The sequence below is a fragment of the Megascapheus bottae genome, unplaced genomic scaffold (assembly GCF_031878675.1).
Source record: "Megascapheus bottae isolate mThoBot1 unplaced genomic scaffold, mThoBot2.hap1 HAP1_SCAFFOLD_57, whole genome shotgun sequence".
Lineage (NCBI taxonomy): Eukaryota > Metazoa > Chordata > Mammalia > Rodentia > Geomyidae > Megascapheus > Megascapheus bottae.
In genome coordinates, this window is record NW_028327810.1 from 1,015,604 (window position 1) to 1,023,778 (window position 8,175).

The following is an 8,175-nucleotide window of genomic DNA, read 5'->3' on the forward strand; positions in this document are numbered from 1 at the left end:
TTCTTTCTCTATAATCACTAAATTATCTTCAGCCCCGGAAATTCTCTCCTCTGCATTGTCTAACCTGCTATCAAAGCTATCTACTTTATTTTTCATCTCCCTTGCTACTAATTGCTCATTTTTGATGCCTTGCATCTCTTCTTTTAGATCATGTATGGATTTCTTTAGCTCCTTGATTTCCATTTGCGTGGTTAGCTCAGTAGCTTTATTTTCTTTGAACATTTGCTGGAGTTCGGTCACCTTTTTATTTGTGGATTCTATGAATTCATCCATCTTTCTTTGAACAGCCTTTATTATGGCCTCCTTTATGGCTTCTTCTTTTTTACTTATCGCTTTGTTTATGGTTTCCTCTTGTTCAACTATGGCTTCCTCCCTTATCTCTTTCTTTATATTTTCACATTTTTCATTAATGATGTTTATCAATTGCATTTGTACAGCACTTGGAAGACTCTCCTCTAGATTTTCCAGTGACTGTTCCATTGGCTGTTTGCATTGGGTGGGGGAGGTGGGAGATGTTGTTTCTTGATTTGACATTTTTCTTGAGTTTCTTGTTCTGCCCATTTGAAAATGGGAGCAAGATTAATAGTAAACACGATTATAGTTTCTCAGATATAACCAAGCTAGACCTCTGTAGCTGGCAGTCTAGATGTTCACAAGTTTTGATTGGTGTCATCACTCTTTCTCTTTGTGCAGTTAGCCACTAGTCTAATTATTCACTGATAAGCGATTTATATCCAAAACAATAAGCCTCTCAATCCAATCTCTATTGTCTTTAAGTCTCTCTGAGCCTAGAGAATGATTAAACACCTAGATATACAATGTTGCTCAACAGCCATCAAGTGTAGATCCATGCAGTATAACGGTTGAAAAAGGAGCAGAGGTCCAGAGATAGAAAAATAGAATGAGAGAGGTCAGGGGGTAAGTAGGTACAGTATTTGAGTACAAAGTTTGGAAAGTATTAGAATAAAACTTATGTGTTGCTGCGCAACTAGCTCTTAACCCAACCAGTGGCCTCACAGTGGACCATGGGATGGATCTGCGAGCTTCCGTCTGAGCATGGTTGGCGAACGTTTTCCTGTGCTGCTTCCAGGTGCGGCCCCAAGCCAAGGGTCTGGGGATTGAGAGTTTCAGGGGCTCTCAGCAGGACGAGCAGGAGGCCCCTATGTTCCCAGGGGCAGGGCCCAGCCTGGGACATGGGCTCCAAGGGCGGAGCCGCGCCTTTTTTGTTCTCAGAAGGGGAGCTTGGCTGCTGGTCGGCCCTTCAGATCCCTGCTGTGTTTCCACTGCTTTGTCAGAGTCTGTGACTGTGGGGGGGGGCCTCAGTGGTGTCTTGCTCAGGATTCCCAGCTGGAGGATGCCCCGCTCGAGAATTGAGGGGGGGGCAGATGCTGGCTCCTATTTACCCACACCCCCTACCCACTTTTGTAAGGCAGGATCCCAAAGCCTTCCACTCTCCAGCTCTAGTGGCCTGGGTGAGGAGCCTGGTGGGCGTGTGGGAGCTGGGACAGCTCTGCCTCCCCTGGTGGGGTGCTGAGTCTTAGGGTCCGCCCGCTTGTCTTTCTCCAGTGAGAGGGCTGGGGGTTTAGCCCGTTGGGTGGGTGCGAGTTGGGACAGCCCCGCCTCCCTTGGTGGGGTGATGGGTCTTAGGTAGCCCGCCTGTCAATCTCCAGTCAATGGCCTGAGGGAGGGGGCTGTTGAGGGGAGGGACAGGATTCTAATTCCTTGCCCCTGCTCCCGCCAGTCTTTCTCGGGCGGGGTGTTGGGGTCTGAGTTAAGTTCTATTGCTTGGCACCCGCTCCGCTTTCCCGATGTGTTTGGGGATGCGCTGTATTACTCACGCCTCTGCGTCCCTCTGCGGGTGCTCCAAGGTGGTGGGGAGTCTTTCACTCCCCTGGGGTCTCAGCCGCTGCCTGTGTTCTGTGTCTGGGCTCTGCTGCTTGCTGTTCTGGTCCGCGTCTGGGTTCCTCTGCTTCCGCCGTTCGCTGGCCCTGTTCTGTGCTGGTTTCTGCCGCTGTTGGGCTTCCAGCCTGGTGCCCTCCACTGCCACCGCTTTTCGGGGGTTAGAGGCGGTGCCCGCCCCCCGCTTTTCCCGCGTGGAGCTGGTGCCAGCTCAAGCCACTTTCCACGGCTTGGTCTGGCTCGGCTTTCCGCTGCTTTGGCGAGAGGTGGGGGAGGGGTCCTCGCGTTCCGAATTCTTTGAGAAAGTTGGATGTGAGATTTATCTGGATTTCTTTTCCGGTTTGAGTCCTTCTCCGTTGCTTTTTGAGTTTGTTGTTGTGGATTTCTTTAGATAGTTGGCTCCTGGGACTCCCTGGTTCTCTCTTTTGGTCAGAGAAAACAAGGCAGCGTCCCTATTGTCTCGGCGCCATCTTCCCTCTCCTCTTCTATTTCTTTAAAGAATGACATTGGGATGTTGATGGGTATTGCATTGAATTTGTAGATAGATCTTGGCAAGATTGTCATTTTCACAATATTGATTCTTCCAATCCAGGAGCATGGGAGGTTTTTCCATTTCCTTAGTTCTGCTTTAATTTCCTTTTTTAGGGTCTCAAAGTTTTCGTCAAAAAGGTCCTTTACATTCTTAGTTAAGCTAATTCCTAGGTACTTTATTTTCTTTGAGGCTATTGTGAAAGGAGTTTCTTTCCTGATTATTGCCTCGTTCCTCTCACTACTGGCGTAAAGGAAGGCAGTTGATTTTTGAGGGCTGATTTTATAGCCTGCTACTCTTCCAAAGCTTTGAATCAGCTCAAGGAGCTTGGGAGTAGAGTCTATAGGATTCTTTAAATACAGAATCATGTCATCTGCAAAGAGGGATTGTTTTATTTCCTCTTTCCCTACTTGGATCCCCTTTATGCTTGCTTCTTGCCTTATTGCACTGGCTAGGAATTCTAGTACTATGTTAAACAGGAGTGGAGAGAGTGGGCATCCTTGTCTCGTTCCTGATTTTAGAGGGAATGGCTTTAGATTTTCACCATTAAGTGTAATACTAGCAGTAGGTTTCTCATACATAGCCTTTATTACATTGAGGAATGTTCCATGGATTCCTAGTTTCTCCAGAGCTTTTAACATAAAGGGGTGTTGGATCTTGTCAAATGCCTTTTCCGTGTCTATTGAGAAAATCATGTGATTTTTGTCCTTGCTCCTGTTGACGTGTTGAATTATGTTAATTGATTTCCGTATGTTGAACCAGCTTTGCCTCCCTGTGATGAATCCAGTTTGATCATAGTGTATAATTTTTTTGATGAGTTGCTGTAGACGGTTGGCCAGTATTTTGTTGAGATGTTTTGCATCGATGTTCATCAAAGATATAGGTCTATAGTTCTCTTTCTTTGATGAATCTCTGTCTGGTTTGGGGATGAGGGTTATACTGGCTTCATAGAATGAGTTTGGTAAGGAACCTTCATTTTCAATTTTGTTGAAGAGCTTGAGGAGTATTGGTGTGAGCTCTGCTTTGAAGACCTTATAGAATTCAGATGTGAATCCATCTGGCCCTGGGCTTTTCTTAGGTGGAAGTTCTCTGATTGCCATTTCTATTTCAGAGCTTGAAATAGGCCTGTTGAGTTGGCTTAGTTCTTCTTGGTTCAGGGTGGGTATGTTAATATTGTCTAGGAATTCATCCATTTCATCTAGATTCTCAAATTTGTTGGCATAAAGGTTTGAGAAGTATTCCCTCATGATACTCTGGATCTTGGTAATTTCTGTCGTGATATTACCATTTTCATCTGTGATTTTGTTTATTTCGATATGCTCTCTTCTTTTTTGGTAAGATTTGCTAAGGGCTTGTCAATTTTGTTAATTCTTTCAAAGAACCAACTCCTTGTTTTGTTCATTCTTTCTATAGTTTTTTTGGATTCCAAGTCATTTAATTCTGCTTTGATTTTAATTATTTGCTTTCTTCTACTGGGATTAGGGTTGGTTTGTTGCTCTTTTTCCAGGAGCTTAAGGTGAGACATTAACTTGTTGGTTTGCATTTTTTCCAACTTGTTGTTGTAGGCACTGAGCACTATAAATTTTCCTCTGAGTACTGCCTTTGCTGTGTCCCAAAGGAGTTGGTATTTTGTGTGCTCCTTACTGTTAAATTTCATAAACTGTTGGATTTCTGTTCTGATCTCTTCAATGACCCATTGGTGATTCAACAATGTGTTGTTCAGTCTCCATGAGTTACAGGGTTTTCGTTGGTGGAGATGTGTGTTCAGTTCCAGTTTGATGCCTTTGTGGTCTGACAGTGTGCATGGAATAATTTCAGTGTTTCTGAATCTGTCCAGGTTTGTTTTATGGCCTAAGATGTGATCTATTTTGGAAAATGTTCCATGTGCTGCTGAGAAAAACGTATATTGTGTTGTTGCTGGGTGGAATATTCTGCAGATGTCTGTTAGATCTAGTTGTTCTATATAGTTGTTCAGTTCTAAGTTTTCTCTGTTGAATTTTTGCCTTGTTGATCTGTCCATAGGTGAAAGTAGTGTGTTAAAGTCACCGACAAGCACTTTATTTCGATTTCAGTGTAAGTAAAGTTTGCTTGATGAAGTTTGGAGCTCCGGGATTGGGTGTGTAAATATTTAGGATGGTTATGTCTTCCTGGAGGAAAGATCCCTTTAGTAGTATGTAGTAACCTTCTTTGTCTTTTCTTACTAATTTTGGTTTGAAGTCTATTTTATCTGATATGAGGATGGCAACTCCAGCCTGTTTATGGGGGTCGTTAGCTTGATAGAGTTTATTACAACCTCTCACTTTCAAAAGATGATTGTTTTTTTGGGTAAGATGTGTCTCTTGAAGACAGAAGAACGATGGCTATTGCTTTTTGATCCAACTAGACAGCCTATGCCATTTAATTGGAGAGTTGAGTCCATTGATATTGAGAGTTAGGATTGAGAGATATTTATTAGGTCCTACCATTTTTAAAGGCTTTTATTTGGGCCTGTGTCTTGACAGTTCTTGTGGTCCTTACGTGGTATACTGTTTAGGTGCCATTTCTTTCCCTATATTGCATTTATTTTGGTTTTCTATGTATAGAACATCTTTCAGAATTCTTTGTAGTGTTGGTTTTGTTGCGACAAACTGTTGCAGCTTTTCCCTGGAATGGAATGTTTTTATTTTTCCCTCAGTTATGAATGAGAGCTTCGCTGGGTACAGTATTCTTGGTTGGTAGTTATTTGACGTCAGGGCATGACATATATGCTTCCAGTCACTTCTTGCTTGCATGGTCTCTGCTGAGTAATCTGGGGTTATTCTGATTGGTTTTCCTTTATAGGTTACTGAACCCTTTTCCCTGGCTGCCTTTAGGATCCTTTGTTTGGTTTCTACTGATCCAGTTCGGATTACGATGTGGCGGTGAGATGTTCTTTTCTGGTCAGGTCTGTTTGGGGTTCTAAAAGCTTCTTGTATCTGGATGGGTCTGCCCTTCTGGATATTTGGGAAATTCTCTGAGATGATTCCCTGAAGTACATTTCCAATACCATTGACCTCTTTCTCCAGACCCTCCTCAATACCAATTAGCCTTAAATTAGGCTTCCTGATTGTATCTTGGACCTCCTGAAGCGCTCTCTCATTTTTCCTTGATTTGGATTGACTCATTTTCTGTTCTTTCTCTATAATCACTAAATTATCTTCAGCCCCGGAAATTCTCTCCTCTGCATTGTCTAACCTGCTATCAAAGCTATCTACTTTATTTTTCATCTCCCTTGCTACTAATTGCTCATTTTTGATGCCTTGCATCTCTTCTTTTAGATCATGTATGGATTTCTTTAGCTCCTTGATTTCCATTTGCGTGGTTAGCTCAGTAGCTTTATTTTCTTTGAACATTTGCTGGAGTTCGGTCACCTTTTTATTTGTGGATTCTATGAATTCATCCATCTTTCTTTGAACAGCCTTTATTATGGCCTCCTTTATGGCTTCTTCTTTTTTACTTATCGCTTTGTTTATGGTTTCCTCTTGTTCAACTATGGCTTCCTCCCTTATCTCTTTCTTTATATTTTCACATTTTTCATTAATGATGTTTATCAATTGCATTTGTACAGCACTTGGAAGACTCTCCTCTAGATTTTCCAGTGACTGTTCCATTGGCTGTTTGCATTGGGTGGGGGAGGTGGGAGATGTTGTTTCTTGATTTGACATTTTTCTTGAGTTTCTTGTTCTGCCCATTTGAAAATGGGAGCAAGATTAATAGTAAACACGATTATAGTTTCTCAGATATAACCAAGCTAGACCTCTGTAGCTGGCAGTCTAGATGTTCACAAGTTTTGATTGGTGTCATCACTCTTTCTCTTTGTGCAGTTAGCCACTAGTCTAATTATTCACTGATAAGCGATTTATATCCAAAACAATAAGCCTCTCAATCCAATCTCTATTGTCTTTAAGTCTCTCTGAGCCTAGAGAATGATTAAACACCTAGATATACAATGTTGCTCAACAGCCATCAAGTGTAGATCCATGCAGTATAACGGTTGAAAAAGGAGCAGAGGTCCAGAGATAGAAAAATAGAATGAGAGAGGTCAGGGGGTAAGTAGGTACAGTATTTGAGTACAAAGTTTGGAAAGTATTAGAATAAAACTTATGTGTTGCTGCGCAACTAGCTCTTAACCCAACCAGTGGCCTCACAGTGGACCATGGGATGGATCTGCGAGCTTCCGTCTGAGCATGGTTGGCGAACGTTTTCCTGTGCTGCTTCCAGGTGCGGCCCCAAGCCAAGGGTCTGGGGATTGAGAGTTTCAGGGGCTCTCAGCAGGACGAGCAGGAGGCCCCTATGTTCCCAGGGGCAGGGCCCAGCCTGGGACATGGGCTCCAAGGGCGGAGCCGCGCCTTTTTTGTTCTCAGAAGGGGAGCTTGGCTGCTGGTCGGCCCTTCAGATCCCTGCTGTGTTTCCACTGCTTTGTCAGAGTCTGTGACTGTGGGGGGGGGCCTCAGTGGTGTCTTGCTCAGGATTCCCAGCTGGAGGATGCCCCGCTCGAGAATTGAGGGGGGGGCAGATGCTGGCTCCTATTTACCCACACCCCCTACCCACTTTTGTAAGGCAGGATCCCAAAGCCTTCCACTCTCCAGCTCTAGTGGCCTGGGTGAGGAGCCTGGTGGGCGTGTGGGAGCTGGGACAGCTCTGCCTCCCCTGGTGGGGTGCTGAGTCTTAGGGTCCGCCCGCTTGTCTTTCTCCAGTGAGAGGGCTGGGGGTTTAGCCCGTTGGGTGGGTGCGAGTTGGGACAGCCCCGCCTCCCTTGGTGGGGTGATGGGTCTTAGGTAGCCCGCCTGTCAATCTCCAGTCAATGGCCTGAGGGAGGGGGCTGTTGAGGGGAGGGACAGGATTCTAATTCCTTGCCCCTGCTCCCGCCAGTCTTTCTCGGGCGGGGTGCTGGGGTCTGAGTTAAGTTCTATTGCTTGGCACCCGCTCCGCTTTCCCGATGTGTTTGGGGATGCGCTGTATTACTCACGCCTCTGCGTCCCTCTGCGGGTGCTCCAAGGTGGTGGGGAGTCTTTCACTCCCCTGGGGTCTCAGCCGCTGCCTGTGTTCTGTGTCTGGGCTCTGCTGCTTGCTGTTCTGGTCCGCGTCTGGGTTCCTCTGCTTCCGCCATTCGCTGGCCCTGTTCTGTGCTGGTTTCTGCCGCTGTTGGGCTTCCAGCCTGGTGCCCTCCACTGCCACCGCTTTTCGGGGGTTAGAGGCGGTGCCCGCCCCCCGCTTTTCCCGCGTGGAGCTGGTGCCAGCTCAAGCCACTTTCCACGGCTTGGTCTGGCTCGGCTTTCCGCTGCTTTGGCGAGAGGTGGGGGAGGGGTCCTCGCGTTCCGAATTCTTTGAGAAAGTTGGATGTGAGATTTATCTGGATTTCTTTTCCGGTTTGAGTCCTTCTCCGTTGCTTTTTGAGTTTGTTGTTGTGGATTTCTTTAGATAGTTGGCTCCTGGGACTCCCTGGTTCTCTCTTTTGGTCAGAGAAAACAAGGCAGCGTCCCTATTGTCTCGGCGCCATCTTCCCTCTCCTCTTCTATTTCTTTAAAGAATGACATTGGGATGTTGATGGGTATTGCATTGAATTTGTAGATAGATCTTGGCAAGATTGTCATTTTCACAATATTGATTCTTCCAATCCAGGAGCATGGGAGGTTTTTCCATTTCCTTAGTTCTGCTTTAATTTCCTTTTTTAGGGTCTCAAAGTTTTCGTCAAAAAGGTCCTTTACATTCTTAGTTAAGCTAATTCC